At 41.1% G+C, this 21,281-nt stretch overlaps 1 protein-coding gene across 3 annotated transcripts in view; it reads right to left on the reverse strand.

The window, feature by feature from the left end:
- Positions 1–21,281, reverse strand: part of SLC9A9 (solute carrier family 9 member A9) — a 1,256,356-nt gene that overhangs the window by 739,150 nt on the left and 495,925 nt on the right. The window lies entirely within an intron of this gene.

Raw genomic sequence — 21,281 nt, forward strand, 5'->3', positions numbered from 1 at the left:
TTCTGGCAGTGTCCGTCTTCAATTTTATTTTCTAAATCCAAAAGCCATAGGCCAAAAGATCCCATTTTAACCAATCCAAAATAAAACATGACTCTTAAATTTAAAAAATATGAGCAACTTGCACAAATCATATGTTAAGGTGCGCATTAAAATTATACTCTGTTCCTTATTGGTCCTATCTATAAATGTATCCAAAGTGGAAATTTGACTCATGACCCTGATGAAGCCTGTAACAGTGAAACATGTTAGGGAGGCTGTACAAAATAGGATAAATCTCTGATTAGTAGGTAATGGACAGAAGTCCTTTTGTTTTATGCTTGTTATACAAATTGAGGCTATTGGAGTTGTTACACTTATGTAGCTACAAATAGGGAGTTCTGTCCTCAGTTATATTGCAATTGAATGACTCCACTAACGTAGCAATTTGACCGCTTAGGATAAATAGATAGGACACATAAGGAACAGAGTGTAATCTTAATGTGCACTTTAACATATAATTTTCACTAGTTAATACTTTTTATTTACAAGTTAAAAGTTAGCTTTATTTTTGGATCTGTTAAAATTGGACATTTTGGCTCTTGGATTTAAAATATTAGTTAATCCCTATGATACCATAGAGCAATTTCGGTGTTATGGTCATTAATATCAGACACAATATCACAATAGACTACACTATCATGTCCAACATAAGAGATGGACACTACACAAAAAAAATGTAAAATGGAGTTCAAATTTGTAGACTCATTATACTCAATGCCTATTTGAATCTCATTTTTCTGAGCCTCAGACAGAAGTCCCTGATGGAGACAACAAAGAGTCTTGAAAATAGCTTAAAGGGAACCTGTCACCCCCCTCTGGCTTTTTTAACTAAAAGAGCCAACTTGTGCAGCACTAAGGCTGCATTCTGTCAAGGTGGCTCTTCTTTTTGTGCTCCCTTCAAACACAGCAATATAATTTTTTATAATTTGGCGCCATACCTTTAGTCTGTCCTAGGGGGCACGTCTTTTCCCCTGGACACAACCACCTCCCAGCCATCAGTTAGCCCTCCGTGCGCCTGGCGCCGCCTCCTCTGTCTTCAGTAACGTTCTCGGCGCCTGCACTGTGCTTTTCTTTTCGGGCATGTGCTGTTTGCGCTGCCCTTCGACTCACATCATCTGATGGAATTCATCATACCCGAGATCCCGCCCCGCACTGTGAATAAATCAGAACACACTGGGGGCCGGGATCTTGGGCACATGCAGGCGCGAGATAAATTCCATCAGATGATGTGAGTCAAAGGGCAGCGCAAACAGCGCATGTCTGAAAAATAAAAGCACAGTGCAGGTGCCGGGTACATTACTGAAGATAGAGGAGGCGGCGCCAGGCACATGGAGGGGCTGACTGATGGCTGGGAGGAGGTTGTGTCAGTGGGAAAAGACATGCTCCCCGGACAGACTAAAGGTATGGCGCCAAAATTATAAAAATTAATATTAATATATGGAAGAGCGCACAAAAAGAAGAGCCACCTTGACAGAATGCAGCCTTAGTGCTGCACAAGGTGGCTCTTTTAGTTAAAAACGCCAGAGGGGGGTGACAGATTCCCTTTAAGGGCTACAGAGAAAACCTATACTAGACAGGAACAGAGTGATATGTCCTGCTACCAAACCAATAATCCATAAAAATCCAAGCCCAAAACAGAACTTACCAAACCATTGGCAAACTAAACCTTGCTAGGGATATCCATCTTTCCTTGGGCGAGATATATACTTTCTGTGGATTCAAGTAAATATACAAGAAGAATCTTGGGAAAATATAGCAGTCCCAACCTCTTTCTTGTCACTGTCTTATGATATATATATATATATATATATATATATATATATATATATATATATATTCACTCCATTTTTCGGTTGATGGGAGTTTGGGCTGCCCACTGAAGCTTAACGGGGCTAGTTGAGATGGCATCTTAGAGGTGTGCCAGTCACATGAGGTTCACTGACAAAGTTCAGACCATGCTGATGCCAGTGGTAGCCATCTTTATCATCACCACCACCATGAAGAATACTCTGGAATAAGACATGGATGCGTATATATTCAGATGACAGGTGATAGGCTTTCCACCTGTTGAGTTAGTGTGGAGCTGTTGTGTTAAGTGGCCAGAGGAGCGAGGATCTATTTTTCGTAAAGAGATGTATGCATTGACTATGAGAGGACAATAAAGCTGGGTTTTGAAAAATGTTCCACTGAGTTGCAGACCTTCTCATGCCAACCTATCTAACCCAGAAGATGACTATAGTGCTGTACCAACCTAGTGCAGAATGGTACGTGTATCTCATATATCATCTAAAAATCACAATGACTACAATTTGATGAACAAACAAGATGTCGCTACTTATCCAGTTGTTAAATCTTCAAGTCACAAGCGTTTTACAAATATATTCACAAGCCCCATAGGTAAGAACTATTTGAAGGCAAACCCGAAAGTGTTTGCATTGTTTAGTGATCTGCAGGACTTTGCAGCTGTCGGGAGTGAGGCTAGGAACATGGCAATTGCTATATGAAGTAGTGTACCAATGGAGCAAAGCGCATCCTCAGCCAAAAACTCATCTAATGAAGTATTTTTAAACATCATTAACTTCAAACAGCTGCTGAAGAGCTAGTGACAGCAGAGGGAATCATAGCATCCGCGTCCAGGACCACACCGCTGGGGTTCATCTAGCTGTGAGAGTCTTGATATGATAACATTAAGCAAGCAGCACTTTTGTGTTTCTTTCTTTATTAGTATCATAGCTCTGTCTGAAATTCCTGAAAGGCTAATACCTCACATCATTGTACGGTAATTATATGTAACCTTGTCCAATACAAAAAGTAAATCATAACTAAATCTCTACTCTCTCCCACGGCCTCCTTCTCCAACTCGCATCCAGAATTTCCTCAAAGACCTGACATTACCTAAAGTCCCAAATTCTGATATGGCACATCTTCAAGCGCCAATCGACTCTGAAGAAATAAAGGCAACGATCAAAAATTTGAAAAAAAATAAGGCTCCGGGGCCTGATGGGCTCACCGCGCAGTATTATAAAAAATTTGACAGCATACTTATACCTTATATACAAAGCTTTTGTAATGCTTTACTAAACGGAGCCCAAATGCCATCCGAATTTTACGTTGCCCACGTCACTGTGATTCCAAAACCGAAGAAAGATCACCTTTACCCCAAAAACTACAGGCCTATCTCACTGCTAAACATAGACTTAAAAATTTTTACATCTATAATCACGGCCAGAATAAATAAAATACTGCCTACCCTAATTCACCGGGATCAAGTGGGGTTCATTCCCAGAAGACAGGGCCCAGACAATATTAGGAGGAACCTTAATTTAATACATTTAGCTAATCACTCCAAACAGTCCTTACTCTTGTTAGCACTCGATATAGAGAAAGCCTTTGATTCGGTGTCGTGGTCGTACTTGTTCGAAGTCCTTGCGAAATTTGGCTTTCCGAGTGGTTTCACCTCCTGCCTTAGACTCCTGTACGACCACCCCACGGCCTATCTAAAGTTACCCTCAAACCAGCCTACCCCTATTAACATCCAACTTGGCACCAGGCAAGGATGCCCGCTCTCCCCAGCTCTATTCGCCTATTCGCCCTAGCCATGGAACCATTAGCGGAAGCTATCAGAACCAACCCTAACATTAATGGACCTACAATCAGAGGTGACCACTACAAGGCTAGCCTTTTTGCAGATGATCTGCTTTTGTCCTTAGTCAATCCCATAATTACACTCCCAAATCTTTTTGTCGCTCTCCATGAATTTGAAGTGGTCTCAGGCCTCAAGATTAACGTAGATAAATCCGAAGCCCTGTTTATTAACACTCCCAGGGATACACAAAACAACATAACAGCGCAATTCAAATTTACCAGGAATGAGCAATACTTAACCTATCTCGGCATAAATTTAACTTCCCATAGGTCGGCTTTATTTAAATGGAACTATGCTCCCTTAATTTCTAACCTCAAATCGGACCTTGCCAGATGGTCGTCCATGCCCTTATCCTGGTTGGGTAGACTCCATGCCATTAAGATGGTTTCCTTACCACGATTTCTGTATGTCTTTCGATCCCTGCCCATTCCTCTCCCTGCCAAAACGTTGCTAGATATTCACAACATGATTTCTAAATTCATATGGCAGGGGAAGAGGCCTAGAATAAGGCTTAATACTATGTTTATTAACAGAAGACGGGGAGGTCTGTCCCTACCCAACTTCATCTTATATTATAGAGCGGCCCAACTAGCCCAGCTAATAAGTGCTAATGCGGACAAACACAGCACTCCCAGATGGGTGAATCTCGAATCTCACCTCCTATCCCCATTCACCCTTCCTGGCCTCATGTGGACGTTGCAGAGACTCCCGAAAGGGATTCATAAGTCAGCCCCTTTTACAGCACACTCCCTGATGCTGTGGAGGAAGGAGAGATTTAAACACTCCCTACAATCCAGGTCCTCCTTAATGACACATATTTTTCACAATCCAGCTTTCTCCCCAGGGTTGGATCCTCGCCCTTTCAGTTGGTGGACATCTAGGGGTTTAATTACCCTTAAACAGCTTACCTCACCATTTAACACTCTACTTACCAAGCATGAGTTCATCCAAAAATACTCTCCACCAAGCTCTGAAATATTGTGTATCATCCAAATTTTTCATTTCGCTGAACAGATACTGGGACATGGTACCACCCACCGCCCATCGGGTTATGAACAAATATGCTTAAGTGACCCACTGGGCGGGGGAGCTATCTCTTTAATTTATTCGAACCTAAATGCAATACCAGAAGATGTAAAACTTAAATATATGATACAGTGGGAAAATGACTTCAATAAGATAATGTCCCCATCTGATTGGCAAAAATGTTGTTGCTCCCTCACTAAAGGCAGTCTCCAGACTTCTATAGTTGAGACGTCTATCAAACTTCTACATAGAACATATCTAGTCCCGAGCAAGCTACATGCTATCTTCTCAAACATATCGGATCGGTGTTTCAGAGGGTGTGGTGCCCTGGGAGATCTGAGGCATACGTGGTGGGATTGCCCGGTCGTGTCCGCCTTTTGGTCAAAAATCAAATCTATTGTAGAGGAGCTGTATGGTGGGGCGATCCAGTTAGAAGAAACAGTGTTCCTACTGGGGGCCAGATACCCGGGCTTCTCCAACAAGCTCCATAATTTAGTTAATCAACTATTTCTTGCTGCTAAGCTGCACATTGCAGCGAAATGGAAAACAGCTACCCTATCTCTCTCCCCAGTAATTGACAAGATGAATACTATCATGCTATGTGAACGAATACAAGCTACAAGAGAGGACTCCTGGGAGTCATATTATAAAGTGTGGAGACCGTGGATTGAAAGGAATTCTAACAGTAATCTTGATCAGGCTTTAACATTATCTCTATGAGGCTAATCTAATATCTGATGGTTTCTATTGGACTCGCTCCTTATACCTGACCATTGATTGATTAATTGGTACCACTATGATGCAGTTATGGATCTCTTATGCCCCCCCCCCCCCTTCCTTCTTGTTCTTTCCATTTACCTGTCTTTGTCTATGTGTTTATTTGTATTGTTTAAATACCATGAAAGTTATTCTGAATTTTGATAATATTTAAGTATACTCCCCTGCGTGGGATTTTGTTGTAAAGCATTCTGGATTTATCTTGAAAATAAAAACTTGTTGAAACTAAAAAGTAAATCATAAAGGTCACAAATTGTCAAGAAGGCAACACTAAGTCCTAAGTATGATGTGGAAAATCTACATATTGAGGGGAGAAGTTACACTTGAAGGACATGTTAATAAATATAAATAATAAGTAACTTTGTAATTACACTGAAATACTCATGTTGTACTGATACTGGCAGTATCACATTCGGGGCCAGCGTGACCTATAGGCACAGTGAGTATGCACTTATTGGTAGACATGGGGTAAGGGAACTGTTGTGAAATATGTATATATCTATATGTGTGTAGTGACATATGTCTAGGGTTATATGTACAGTATATGTGTAACTAGCAGTAGTTGGACATCTGTCCTGGAACTGCAGGCCTCACAAAGTTCACAGCATACATATATTGAGAAGGCAGACTACTGTCTCCACTCTCGCCAGGGAGTCGTGCTGGGAAGCAAGAAAAAGGTTAACATTTGACTCCTCCTAGCTCTTTGAAGAGAGATGTCAATTACAGCCTGACACTATCTATTTGTGAGAACTTTTACACAGGGAATCTCAGAGCAAATAATATATTCATTGGGGGAGCGGCCATGATCCAATCAAAAACAAGCAATTATGATATTAACCTGAGGGGCTGATCTAGAAATCTGACCTCCAGCGTAAAGCTATAAATTAGGCCTGTATACATAGAATCGTGTTCACATGTGAGGGCAGCCTGGGAAGCTGATGTGTTCCACCAACTCCATATTCACCCCCCCCCCCCCCCTCAGGGAGCAGAAAGCAGACTACAAAGTTAGATGATTTCTGTAAGTTTTCTCCTGTTTATGTTATACTGTTTTGCACACCTGTATGTCTTTTTATTATCATATTTTTACACCTTTTTCTTACTGTAAGCACTGAACCTTTTTTGTATTAAAGTATAAAACTTTAACAGTTGAACCTCGTATGTTCTAAATAATCCATAGCCTTAAACTGTGTGATCTTTATGAGTGGTAGACAGTATTAGTAATATTTGCAGGACACATTGCCCATGTATTTGGTGAGTGGTGGCAGCGTGTATGATCGGGGTGTGTGGCCTGGGTCGGTGTGATGTATGCTCCCATTACAGCATAGGGCAGAGGTTGAATGCTGGACAGAGAGAGGGGAGATAGATTAACCCTTGCAGGCACAACCCCAAGTCAAGTGCTGAGAGCGGGCATGTGACGAATTAGTGACACCACGGAGTGGGATCCGTGACAGGAACATTGATACATAAAAACACATTTAGGCCATGTATATTTATATATTAAATACATCTACTCATTTATAACGTAGGCGTTAACTGTTCCTCAGAAACAGAAAAATGACACCCAAGAAGTCGTAAAGGAACATCTGCTGGAACCTACGTTACCCGGTTTCTTGGTACAGAAGAAGAGCAGTATTGTGAAGAGATGGCTCTCTACACCTTATTATCCGTGACCAGAAGCTGGAAACTTGGATCAGCTCAGTAGCTTCACTACATTCATCTATATAGCAGAACATAAAGATTGCAGAGAAGTTTTAAAGGGAATCTGTCATTTATTGTTTTGCTGAGTAATTTGAAAGCAGCATGATGTAGACACTGAGAGCCTGGGTCAAGTGATGTGCCCCTTACTGGGCTGTGCGCTGCTGTTTCAGTACAATTAATGTTTCAACAGGAGATTATCACTACAGGACTAGGTGCCTCACGCCCCCCCAGTAAACTGCTCTGTAAAACCACATCCCCATAAATGATTAGCAGATTTCTGCCTATGCACAGTGTACACAGAAAGCTTCCATTCAGTGGTGTGTGCGGGGTAATACAGAGCTCAGAATTCAGAGAACTGCTAGATCTGCAGCCGAAAAAACAACAATTGTATCAACATGACAGCAAGCAGACCGGAAAATGACACATTGCTGGAATCAGGGTCTCAGCTCCTACATTATGCTGCTCTCAGATTACACAGCAAAGACTTGGTGACAGATTCTGTTGAAAATTCAGATTGCCGCATTGGGTTCTCGAATATTGCTCTTCTCTTTTGGTCCCATATTGACCGGCTATCCAGGTGGGGATCACTTCAGACCTAATATCTAAAGCTATTTATGGTATTGTGTCCAGGACAATATACAGCATGGTGAATGTAACCCTTACACGTGGATGGTTGAGTCTCTCATCACCCAGCCAATATTATATGGAAGTACCTTAGAATTTCCTTAAAATTGCAGCATTTCCTCAATAAACATGCAGTCTCATGAGCATTGCTCATAACACCACCTCCTCTACGGTGATAGCCTCTTCTGATGAATAGCAATATGTGTTCCACCTGCACCTTGGCAATACAGTCCGCAATGGAAGCCCTAAGGGACAGTACCTGAAAATTAGGACACTATATTACGGACTACTGCATTTAATCGGAGCAGAAAGACATTTTAAGGTCATATTTAAAGCATGGTCAACTTTATACACAGAGTCTAAGGTGTCAGCCATTCTGTGCCTATCAGCTCCTGAGGTGGTTATCCAGGACTATGTATTTTTTTTTCTACGATACTAAGCACTAACAGGCAGATAGTTGCTACCTGCCTGTTGTGCCCGATACCAATCTCTGCCAGCACAGAGTGGTCACAGACTGCACCTACCAGTGATTAAGCGGTTTCACTTCTGCTCTACTCTACTCTGTTGATGAGGCCCAATTGCTGATGATATGCTGATTAACAGCCAGGTCCCCGCTGCCTAACCCGTCCTCAAGAACTGCTGTAGTACAGGTACTTGTAATTATTCCACTGCAAATCAATTCACCAGGCGCTCGTGGCTGGCGGAGATTTGCAGAAGAGCAGATGTTAAATTGCTGCAAAAAGCCATAAACAAGCAGGGAGTTGACACATCAGCTGGACGCGCTTTGTGGCTTATGAGGGTTAAGTATTGTCAGAGGTCTCCTAAAATATGAAGTGTAACAAGATCAGCGGCTCAATCTTACCATTATAGTTCATTTAGTCAGCTATGGAGGTCTCACCGGGGATGGCGGTAATTGCAGCCAGTGATGACATCATATGCTGTAGGACTGATCGCCATCTCACCGAGGGTCTGGCAGCTGGCTGACACAAGACGCAATCTGCTTACAGCCACTACGCACTCATCTGACTTTGGGAAACAGGATTTTCAGGGGCACTAGGATCATACATCACTTTATCTAATTACACCACATAGAAAAGTTGGGATTTTCAAGCCTTTTTATAGTGAAGAAGAGTGCAGCAAAAACCAAAACTAAGTAGTGCCACAAGCCACGTAAGAAACATTGAAGGAACTAGTAAAGGATATGGGGGCGCCTTTCAGGGGTCATTTTTACTTATACTTAATTGCATGTATTTGGGGTTAAAAAAAATCATTTTTGCAATTGGGTTTAATGAAAATGTTTCCAACAGTTGGCTTTATGTGCACACGTTGTGGATTCTGGGCGGATCCGCAGCGTTTTTTGCGATGCAGAAACGCTGCAGATCCGCAAATGATTTACAGTACAATGTAAATCAATGAGAAAAAAAAAAAGCTGAGCACACTTTGCGGAAAATCCGCTGTGGAAACGCTGCGGTTTAAAGGAAGTAGCATGTCACTTCTCTTTTGTGAATCTGCAGCATTTTTGCACCCATTCCACTATAGAAAACCGCAGGGGTAAAAAACGCAGCAAATCCGCACAAAAAAGCGACAAATCCGCAGGTGCGGTTTCTGCCAGGAGAGGCAGTATTCGCACCAGAAATTCCTAAGGCTAATCCGCAACGTGTGCACATAGCCTAATAGTCTCTTTGTTTCCATTGTTGGCTGCTGGATGAGATAACTGAGAATCCATCAGAGAAGCCATCTTAAATATCTTTTCCCCAGCTTCTTTCTAGTGATTGGTAACTAAACATTCCAACTTTGATGTGGTCTGGGGAGATAAATCAGCATCAAGGAGCTCAGAAAAGACCTTTAAATATAGTTACAGGGTTTCACATGTCAGAAGCTCACCGATGGATTCTTAGATACAGTAACTCTTTCTGCAGCCAGCAATAGAAACATAAGGTGTAGAAGGAAAACTAAAAATACAGTAATCTAATGAAGCACTAAATCTCCAAATTTTCCAGAGGAAATAAAGAGGTTTATTGATCTTTTAAAAGTATAAGAAAAAGACTCAGGATATCCTGCAAAACTTCTACACGTTTCGAACCTAGAATTATAAGAAAGAAACATAATTAATATATACCCCGCCATAAGTAAGTAAAGAACAAACGTGCATATAAATAACATAGGGTACTTAGAAAACACTGTTTTTGATTTAAAAAAGCGTAAATATCATCCCATTTGGGAAGGTCTTAACATCTAGTATTATGCTATGTGCACACGTTCAGGAATTTTCTCATTTTTTTTGCTATAAAAACGCAAAAAAACGCTACATTAAGCATCCTATTATTAGAATGCATCCCACATTTTTTGTGCACATGCTGCGTTTTTTTCCGCGGCGGAATCGCATTCCGGAAAAAAATGCAGCATGTTGATTCTTTGTGCGGAATCGCGGGGATTCTGCACACATAGGAATGCATTGATCCACTTACTTCCCGCATGTGGCTATGCCCACCATGTGGGAAGTAAGCGGATCATGTGCGGTTGGTACCCAGGGTGGAGGAGAGGAGACTTTCCTCCACGGACTGGGCACCATATAATTGTTAAAAATCAATAATCATAAAAATCATGTTATTCTCCGGCAGTCGTCCCCGGCAGTATTCCCGTCCCTCGCGATGCTCGCTCTCGCGAGACCGCTACGTCATCTGGGGTCATTGCCGCTAGGCATTATTGGGAACGCAAGCATCGCGAGGAGCGGGAAGGCTGCCAGAGACGCCGGAAGGTGAGAGTATCATGATTTTTATTATTTTTAACATTATATATTTTTTACTATTGATGCTGCATAGGCAACATCAATAGTAAAAAGTTGGTCGCACTTGTCAAGCACTATGTTTGACAAGTGTGACCAACATGTCAGTTTTCCAAGCAATGCAACAGATCGCTTGGAAAACGCTAGCATTCTGCAAGCTAATTACGCTTGCAAAACGCTAGTGTTTAGCGGGAAAACGCACGCCAATTCCGCATGCATTTTTCCCACGGCAGGGAGTTCTGGAATTGTGGCGGAAATTTTCGCGGCAATTCCGTACGTGTGCACATAGCCTTAAAATCCTACCATGTGTCAAAGCGTCGTCAATGTGAATAAAGACCCAGCAGGACCAGGGCCCAACCATGGGAAGCTATAAATGTAATGCCCAGCTTAAAATAAGGGAGTCAAACCATTGTTGGCACCAAGTGCAAAAACCTAGAGCAAAACCGAAAGAAACTGGAGTATAACTTGGTATACCTGCAATGTGTAGGAGCATGTTCACACTTGTCAGTATATACTGTCTTAGTCTTTTGTGAATAGAAGGCAAATGGTGCAAAATTTTTAATATAACCCAATACCAAAATTGATTTTTAGACCCTAATAGTTGCATTTTCGTTTAAAAAAATAATAAACATATCCTTTAAGATGTAATCAAACCAAAGAGACTGAAAGTGACAATCAGCAAAAAACAGACTACAAATAACAGATGCAGAAAGGAGAAGGCTGCAAGGCTCACTTTGTTTCTGTACAAGTGACTCTTGATGGGGTACACAGAACACTTAACGCTCTTGCATAAGGTCACAGAGCGAGTGTGAATTGGAGAATTCAGAGACGAGAATGACTCAACCATTACGTTGCTTTGAGATGGCAGAAGAGAGCGGTAATAGGAGCCGAGGAGAGCAGGAAAAGGATGCTAGGAGGAGATTAAAAAGGCAACAAAGGTAATGTTCCGTGTTTTCCTCTAATTACACATGAAGAAATAACACATTTTAATTATACATTTGGAGTTGGTTAGTGTACTTGAAGCACTTGAAAATCTGTATTACTTTGCTGCAGAAGCATGGCTAAGAGGAGAGTTGGCTCATCTTGCTGAAAAGTAGTGAGCAAAGACTTCTAGTATTAGATGAGATGGATAAATATGCCGTGACTGATGGGAATAGATCAGTCTTCACTGTATCAGACTGTCCTAAAACTTAGAGGGAGTCTGTCAGCCCAATCTGACAGTATAAACTTAGTACGTAGCTTCAAAGTTTTTATCCTCTTAATATATTGCAGTCATCATATTACAGTATACAGCACGGTGTACTTATAATTGCTCATTTTACCTTTCTACCCAGTAAACTCTTCTCTTTTTTTAGCTCTATGTAGAAATAGGAAGTCTCTTTTCCCTGCAGAAATCATTTTCCTCTTCTACTTTTGACCCAGCTGCTTCCTCCTTCCCCCTGGCCAGGGACATCTGCATTGACTGGACTCATGCAGGGCATATAGACCTCCTGTTTCTACATAGAACGTAATGGAAAACAAAAGGATCAGCTGGGTAGAAAGGCAAAATGAGAAATTGTAAGTGCACAGCACTATATGATATATAAAACAGAAAAATTGCAATATATTAAGAGGACAAAAACTTTGACGGGAGGAGTGCTTCTTCAATTTTCTAATCATTGCTTTGGTTCTGCAGAAACTGAAGATTGTTTTAATATGCTAAATAGGGTGCTCAGAGCACTCTCTGTGTGGCCAAGAGGCTCAGTACACTTTTCTACCCTCTAATTTTGTATGTACCCACCACCCTTACTGGTGATTGCTAGTGCTTGTTTGGAGAAAGCAGAGGCGGTTATAGACAAATTGGGGACCTGGGTGAAATTTAAAGTAGGGCCCCAATTCTGAAATATTCCACCAACAAGATTGTAACAGTTAAAGAATATACAACATTAGAAAATGTATTGTCTATTTGTACATCATACCTCATAAGCAGCAGAATAAAAAAAATTATAAAAAAGTCATATGTTCCCCAATGAACTCTGCTAAGTTCCCTCTGGTTTCTGTGTCGATGGTCCAATGTCCCTGCTGCTCATTAATTACTTTACAGCTACAAGGTACAGCCACAAAATCACTGGTGCATTCAATAGTGAACACTGCGTGCACATGCTCACGGTCTAATGATAATTAAAGGGCCTGTGGCCAGCAAAACGGGTCCTTCAGCTCAAATACCGCGTTGCCAGAGAATCTGCTCAGGAGCCAAAGGAAAAGACATTGGAGGTCCCCACCCCTGCTCTAAAGTAACTGGCTACTCTAATGGGGAGCCAGTAACCTAGGTAATTAGCAGGATTTTTAATAAGAGATTCCGCATTTTGTGGATTATAAGACACTCCGGATTATAAAACACACCCCAAATTTTGAGGAGAAAAATAGGATACAATCTTTTTTAATAAAATGGTGGTGCTTCATATAATCCATGCGTCTTATTGCTTACCGGGGGGTGGTGGCTGCAGTGAAGCGGGTCCCAGGGTCAACGCTGCTGGAGGCAGGAGTGGGGCGATGAGGCAGGCTGCAGGCTGGGATGAGGGGGTGTTTGGATGTGCAGCACGCTGCTGCAGTTGTCTGGCGGTGCTGCGGGGGTGTCCGGCAGTGGTGTGGGGGCTCTGCCGACATTTTGTGAAAGGCCCCCGCAGTTCCATTGTTTCCTATGCGATGGACTCCGGGAAAATGTCTGCCGGGGGGCGGCGCATGCGCAGATGGAGATCTTGGCACCAAGATCTCGGGAGATGAGATCTCAGCGCTGATTACTAGCTCTGTGAAGCTGCCATTTTGACACCTCTACATGCTCCTAGGAGGTTCCCCCTGTGGCTGAGTTCCTGTGATGAGATCAGGCAGATGCTCTATCCTTTGTGTGGAGACAATATATGGATTAAGGCTTAACCATTTGTTCTACTGACATTAGTCTACTTTACAACTGTATACTTTCTTCACATCTTTGAACAAAAGATATTGTTTGAATGTCTACATTTTGAATTTTTGAATTGTATTATTATCAATAATTATCTGCATTTGTCTAGATGCCAAATGGCAATCTGGCAGTCACAAGCACTTCTGGATATGAATCATTTGTTAAAAACCTGCTCTATATACAAATATTAATCATCAAAAGGAAAAAATTGTAGTTATTCTAGAAGTCCGGGAAAATGAAGGCTACTGCAGAATGATTGTAGTGAAATGAATATCATGGTGCCAACATAGAGAAAGCAGATAAAAGCTTTTGAAAGGTCAAAACGCTTAACTCCCAATCAATTGTTACTTTTCGTTTGACATCTGGAAGTAAATCCTCCTGTGTTTGGATCGTAACTGCTGAGTAAGGAATAAAGTGGAAGAGGCTGGGAATGATAAGAAGTTTACTTTCACTATATTTATTTACAGACGCATTTATCTAAAGGCAGAATTTCTTTATACTCTGTATTCTGAGCCAGCAACAATAATAAGCTACACTCAAAAGAATTATTCACGTGAAAATGGATCGAGGCAGCGGAGCAGCAAACAATACTTGTGTTCATCTACAGTTAAACGGCATCTTTATTTACCTGCAGATGTAAATGAAAGTCATAAAGTATTAAAAAAAGAGTAAGGCAAAATTCCGACCATGAGTATTTGCTGCAGTTTTGACTGCATAGTTTAGCTGACCAAAAAAGTAAACATTATTTTTAGAAATCTCATGACCACTGTGATTTTTTTATGCAATGTTTTTGAAATTTGCAACATGTCAATTTCTCTTGGGGTAAAAATGCATTTTGTTTGTGGATTTTCTCCAAAACCGCACTGTGATTCCACACTGAAAATGCTCTAGAAACGCATGGAATCTGCACATGACTTTATCACTAACATTTTAACACAGATTTTGCTGCGTTTTTTTCTGTATTTTCAGGATCAAAAAAGTTTAGCCTTGATGATGAGGTATTGCTGTAATTGTACTGACCCGAATAATAAAGCTGTCTTATCAATTCTACCACATGCAAAGCTGGATTAAAAAAAACAAAACAATTCTTGAATTGGTGGATTTTGTTCATTCTGCCTTCAAAAATCAGAATAGAAAGTGACAAACTGTTATTTGCCCGAAAATGGTGGAAATAAAAACATCAACTCGTCCCACAAAAAACAACCTTTGTATGACTCTGTTGGCAGAAATATGGAAAAATTATAGCTCTCAAAATATGGTGATGCAAAACCGTCTTAGTGTAGGACAGCAGCCAAACAGAAAAAAACTATATAAATCTGGTATCGCTGTAATTGCACCGATTCAAAGAATAAAGTCGTCTAATTGATTATACTGCACGAGGAACGGCGTAAAAAATGAATAAAACCAATTCTTAACCTGCAGTTGATTAGTTCATTCTGCCTCCCAAAGATCACAGTAAGTCTCGGCTCACATTTATCCTGCACTCTGCGCTGAGCGCTTACACCAGAGTTGGCATGTAAATCTCTAAAATAGGTGATTCAGATGGAGCCCCAGTGGAAGATTCTCTATAATGAGGCAAATGGAGGCACTGTTGTCGCTGTCTAGCCTGTGATCCGGTGGCATCCGTCTTTTTAGGCGTGCATAAAATCTAGGTGGACCACAGTTTTCTGCAATTCGGAAAATAAAGATACCTCTGAACAGAGGCTGGACAAGTTCAGAGTATCTCCGCTGTCTCATTAAAGTGAATGGATCCATCCTGTGAAAGTAAAGGTATCTTCACACTAAACGACTTTGCAACGATAACGATAGCGATCCGTGACGTTGCAGCGTCCTGGATAGCGATATCGTTGTGTTTGACACGCAGCAGCGATCTGGATCCTGCTGTGATATCGCTGGTCGTTGCTGAAAGTCCAGAACTTTATTTGGTCGTCAGATCGGCGTGTATCGTCGTGTTTGACAGCAAAAGCAACGATGCCAGCAATGTTTTACAATGGTAACCAGGGTAAATATTGGGTTACTAAGCGCAGAGCCGCGCTTAGTAACCCGATGTTTACCCTGGTTACCATTGTAAATGTAAAAAAAAAACAGTACATACTCACCTTCTGATGTCCGTCAGGTCCCTGGCCGTCTGCTTCCCGCACTGACTGTGAGCGCCGGCCGGCCGTAAAGCACAGCACAGCGGTGATGTCACCGCTGTGCTCTGCTTTTACTTTACCTTGCAGGAGATTAGGTCTCAGAAAGCAGAGGTAGTGTTTCTATAGGAGACACATTATGACCAAACAGACACATTTATGATCACACTAAATTATTTTCCCCTGGCCTACTCTGCTTACAATGACAGTAAGAAGGTTGGAGTAGCGATTTTGTTGTATTCAAATTGGCCACTATAGGTGACTGAAGCTCATATTCAGGGGGCAGATTTGAGGTCTTGGAAGCACTTCAGAAGGGTAAGCCAACCACTTTATGTAATATGTGTGCACCAACATGGGTTTGATCTGTTTTTACAAAAGGCTTTCTCCTTACTTCACAAATTGCGTCTGATGGTCCTAATAGTGGGTGGAGACTTTAACATGCTTTTTCCACAGGTTTTTAATAGACACTAATTAAGGGACAGTTTGCCTCCACAAAACCTAGTCAGGTTAGCGTTGCAATTTAGCAAATGGATTAGGGCCAACTCCTCGCCTCACAATACACATACATGAATAGTTTTTTTTTTGTTTGTTTTTTTATATTTTAACTTTTAGAATTTTGGTCTACCTGACCACTGTAAGAACTAGAGGTTGTTTTTTCTTCTGGTGATTAGAGAACACTTTTAGTAGACTTATTTGTTTCCTCAATCTTTACAACTGGTGAATAAATGTCTGATGTTTTAGCAGCCCAACATTCACTGGCATTTGTCTTAATTAGCAATGCTGAACTCTCATGACACTTGTTTAAAGAGAATCTGTCACCAGGTTTTCGCTACCTCATCTGACAGCAGTATAATGTAGGGAAAGAGACTGAATCCAATGCACTCAGGTTACTGAGTGCCACAGTTGTGACACAATCAGACTTCTCAGAAGTAACATGCAGCAGAGCTGAGGAAGCTAACTCCACCCACAGCACAGCTCTCTATGTACATTGTCTATTGACAGTGAGATACTTATCAAAGACAGGGGCATCTGAATTTCTGCAATCTGGCCACTGAATCCTCTTTACAGACATCATTCCCTGATGCCATGTTATCCTAAGAAACCGCTTGAGGAACCACATGATGTTGGGGAAATGCATAGGGGATGAATATGGCAAGAAATTTTGATGAGTAAATGCCAAATGCTTTTTTTCTTTAATTTTACCCATGCCTTTTGGTTATCTTCAGTATGCTCAACACTTATTCCATCATTAATCAGAAGGTTCTTATGATGTGTATGGCCCTACATTGAGTCTCTGGTGTTTTATTATCAGAGGTTTTGATTAATTTTCTAGGAAAAGAAAGGACGAGCCATCCCTGAGCGGGGGCGGCATTGATGTATCTAAACCCAGTATACCAGCCAGACACAGACCCCTTTGCTTCATCGCGGGGGCCCGATTGTTGCCATGGTGACCCGATGTAGTCATAACAACAACCAGGTCACCAGGCTGTAGCAAGTTAGTTAGATCATTTGCAGTGTATCACCAATGTTCCGGCATTGCTATGCTTTATAACTGAAATCAGACTGCTGGAAGTCAAAGTCCCATAGTGGGACTAAGTAAAAAATGTTTAAAAAATTGTAAGAAAAAAAAAAAAATCACAAAAAAATGAAAATATATACACAGCTCTGGCAAAAATTAAGAGACTACTGCAAAATGTTCTGTTTGTCTGATGTTCCTCTTTATAGGTATATTTTTTGAGTAAAATGTAAATTGTTCTTTTAGTCTATAAACTTCTGACAACATGTCTCCGAGTTTCCAAGCAATAATTTTTTTTTTTTTTCTGAAGAGGAGAAATGGTCAAAATTTAAAAAAAAACAACAACAGTGCTTTCAGACCTCAAATAACGCAAAGAAAACAAGTTAATAATCATTTAGAAACAACAATACTAATGTTTCAACTCAGGAAGAGTTCAGAAATCAATATTTTATGGAATAACCATGATGTTTAATCACAGCTTTCATGCGCCTTGAAATACTTTCCACCAGGCTCTTACACTGCAAAAATGTAAGCAGCTCTTCTTTGCTTGATGGCTTGTGACTATCCATCATCCTCTTGATTACATTCCAGAGGTTTTCAATGGGGTTCAGGTCTGGAGATTGGACTGCCCATGACAGGGTTTTGATGTGGTGGTCTCTTAATTTTTGCCAGAGCGGTATATTGTACCCATAAATATTTTTATGGAAAAAAAGTAAACAAAAAAGTACACATATTTGGTATAGCTGCATCTGGAACAGCTCACCCTATAAAAATGTCACGCTAGTTAACCCCTTCAGTGAATACATTTTAAAAAATAAATAAAAAACAATAAAAAAAACTATGCTTTATCATCATGCCACCGAACGAAAAGGAGAATAAAACGAGATCAAAAAGACAAATGTAAATAAAAATGGAATAGCTGAAAACGTTATGTTGTCCCGCAAAAAAAAAAAGTGTTCATACAGCTCCATCAGTGAAAAGATTAAAAAGTTATAGCTCTTAGAGTAATGTGATGCAGAAATAATATTTTTTTCTTTACAAGCGATCAAAAATTGTATATGCCCAAAAATGGTACAAATAAAAATATCAACTTGTCACACAAAAAAAACAAGCTCTCAAATGATTCTATTTGAAGAAATAAGGAAAAATTATAGCTATCAAAATATGGTGATGCAAAAATTAATTAGTTTAGTGTGTGACAGCAGCCAAACAGAAAAAAAAGCTATAAATCTGGTATTGCTATAATCACACCGACCTGAAGAATAAAGTTGTCTAATCACTTCTACCTCACGAGGAACGGCATCAAAATAAATAAAGCCAATTGTTCACTGTTGATTTGTTCAATCTGTCTCCCAAAGATTGCAGTATGGTTTGGCTCACATTTATCCTGCGCTGAGCGCTTACTCCGGGGTTTCAGTATAAATCTCTGAAATACATGATTCCAATGGAACCCCCAGCGGGAGATTCCCTATAATGAGACAGATGGAGTCACTGTGGATGCCATCTGACCTATGATCCGGCAGTGTCTGCCATTTTAGGTGTGCACAAAAGCGCGGTCTGCCACAGTTTTGTGCAGTTCTGAAAAGGACAACAATTAACAGAGGCCAGACAGTAAGGCCGGCGTCACACTCAGCGTCGGGAAATACGGTCCGTATTATACAGCCGTAATACGCATCAAAAATCCAGAAATGGTGATCCGTATGCGATCCGTTGGCAAGGTGTGGTCGCATATTTTGCGCATGTAATGTTGCGTATGTAATCCGTATGACATCCGTAATGCGTTTTTTCCACGCAAGCTGACAAAATGGACATTTAACGGTTTTTGAGGCTGAAATTAATTTAAATCGCCATCATTAACCCTATTTAAGGCCTCCACAACAGGTGGCACCCTCCCATATGGCCATTTTGTGGTTGTGCATCTGTTGGTGTGTTGTGTTAACATTTGCACCATATAAACAAAAAACGTGTGCACTGCTCAATAGGATGGTGCCCAGGTAGGTTCCAAAACCATAGTGATACATATAAGAAAAACCTGGCACTCAACTTGCATGAAGATGCTTTTTAATAGTTCCAAGCGGAGATACAGTGACAGCAATAGCAAAACGTTTCGGTCATAAATGTCTGACCTTCATCAGTTGCATAAAGTGATTACTGGTGGCGTGAGTATTGTCACTAACAGATAGTTTGTGGTATGGATAGCCCTAAATAGAAAGGCACTGTTCAGTATGATAAGACATGGGCGCAGCCCTGTTGTGGCGCTGCCTGACGCGGAGTCCACCGCTTGTCAAACTATCTGTTAGTGACAATACTCACGCCACCAGTAATCACTTTATGCAACTGATGAAGGTCAGACATTTATGACCAAAACGTTTTGCTATTGCTGTCACTGTATCTCCGCTTGGAACTATTAAAAAGCATCTTCATGCAAGTTGAGTGCCAGGTTTTTCTTATATGTAACGTTTGCACCATGTCTGACCTACTGCACTTCACCCCAGCTCAGCGGGTTTTGTTTAACTGGGTTTTGTCACTTCGGTTTGGGCAGCCATACTCTGTGATTGTAGATCCGCGAAGGAGGAGAAGAAGAATGTGGGTGCATCCTCTGTTGACCCAACGCCTCACTAAAGGCCATTTTAAGAGGCTCTATACAGCTCTGCGGGCACATTCTGATAAGTTTTACACATACTGTCGAATGACAATACCAACATTTGATATCTTGTTGGAGACAGTACGTCCTGGACTCACATATCAGGACAACAGGATGCGAAAAAGCATATCCGCAGAGGAGCGTCTTCTCCTTACCTTACGGTATGTATTCAACATCATCACATGCTGTATGTTGATGATGGTTTTTTTTTTCAGGGTTGTTTGCTATCAGCTATTTGACCAAATATGTTCTACTTAGGAGCAAACCACAATATAAAGATATATTTTTTAATGTTGTACGTATGTACAGTAGTTAAATATTGCTAAATTTCATTGATATTCCAGTGTTTTTTCTTAAACAACATATTTGCGCTTTATAATGTTTTATCAACACTATTGTTACCTAACTAATATCTAGTTTTTTGGTCCTTTCAGCTTCCTGTCAACTAGCTTGTCTTATGCGGGACTACACCTGGAGTTTCTCATTGGTCGCTCCACAATTTCTGGCATTGTGCGCTCAACATGCATTGAAATATGGGAGAAACTACATGAACTGGTCATGCCTGAGCCAAAAATGGGTGATTGGCTAAAAATAGCCCGTGGTTTCAAGGACACTTGTGACTTTCCACACTGCATTGGAGCAGTGGATGGGAAACATATCAGGGTGCGTAAGCCGCCGAACTCTGGGTCCCAATTCTTCAATTATAAGCAGATTTTCTCTGTAGTTCTGTTAGCTGTAGTTGACAGTAACTACAGGTTTATAATTGTAGACATTGGGGCCTATGGGCGAACAGGAGATTCAAGGGTGTTCAATTCGTCCATTATGGGTCGACGGCTACGTGAAAACCAGTTAGACCTCCCACCACCATAACAACTCCCAGGCTCCAATGCTCAACCGGTGCCATATGTTCTTGTGGGAGATGAGGCCTTCCAATGGACAAGGAATGTCATGAGGCCTTATTCCCGGCGGATCACCGGCGGCGTGTTTTTAATTTGAGGCTTTCCAGGGCACGTAGACTGGTGGAGTGTGCCTTTTGGATTATGTGTGCCAAATGGCGTCTCCTCCAGTCTGCCATTCAGCTGAGTGAGGTTACTATTAATGAAGATATAAAAGCGTGTGTTGTTTTGCACAATTTTACAAGACTTCATGATTGTCCGTCATCTGTTGCTGGTGAAGAAATGTTGCCCAATGTGAGTAGCCCTACACCACATGTCCCTCCTCCGCGCCGCCCCCTTTCTGGAATCAAATTGAGAGATATTTTCACAAATTATTTTGTTTCTCCTCAGGGAGCTACTCCCTGGCAAGATTATGTTGTTTCGCAGTTGTGATTTTCTTATTTTCCAAACATATTAGCACCATATAAATTTGGTTTTATACAGAAACTGTACTCTGTGTGTTGTATTTACTTAATTACCAGATGCTTATGAACAGAGCATATGTGTGATTTAAGAAT

The sequence above is a fragment of the Ranitomeya variabilis genome, chromosome 2 (assembly GCF_051348905.1).
Source record: "Ranitomeya variabilis isolate aRanVar5 chromosome 2, aRanVar5.hap1, whole genome shotgun sequence".
Taxonomy (NCBI): Eukaryota; Metazoa; Chordata; class Amphibia; order Anura; family Dendrobatidae; genus Ranitomeya; species Ranitomeya variabilis.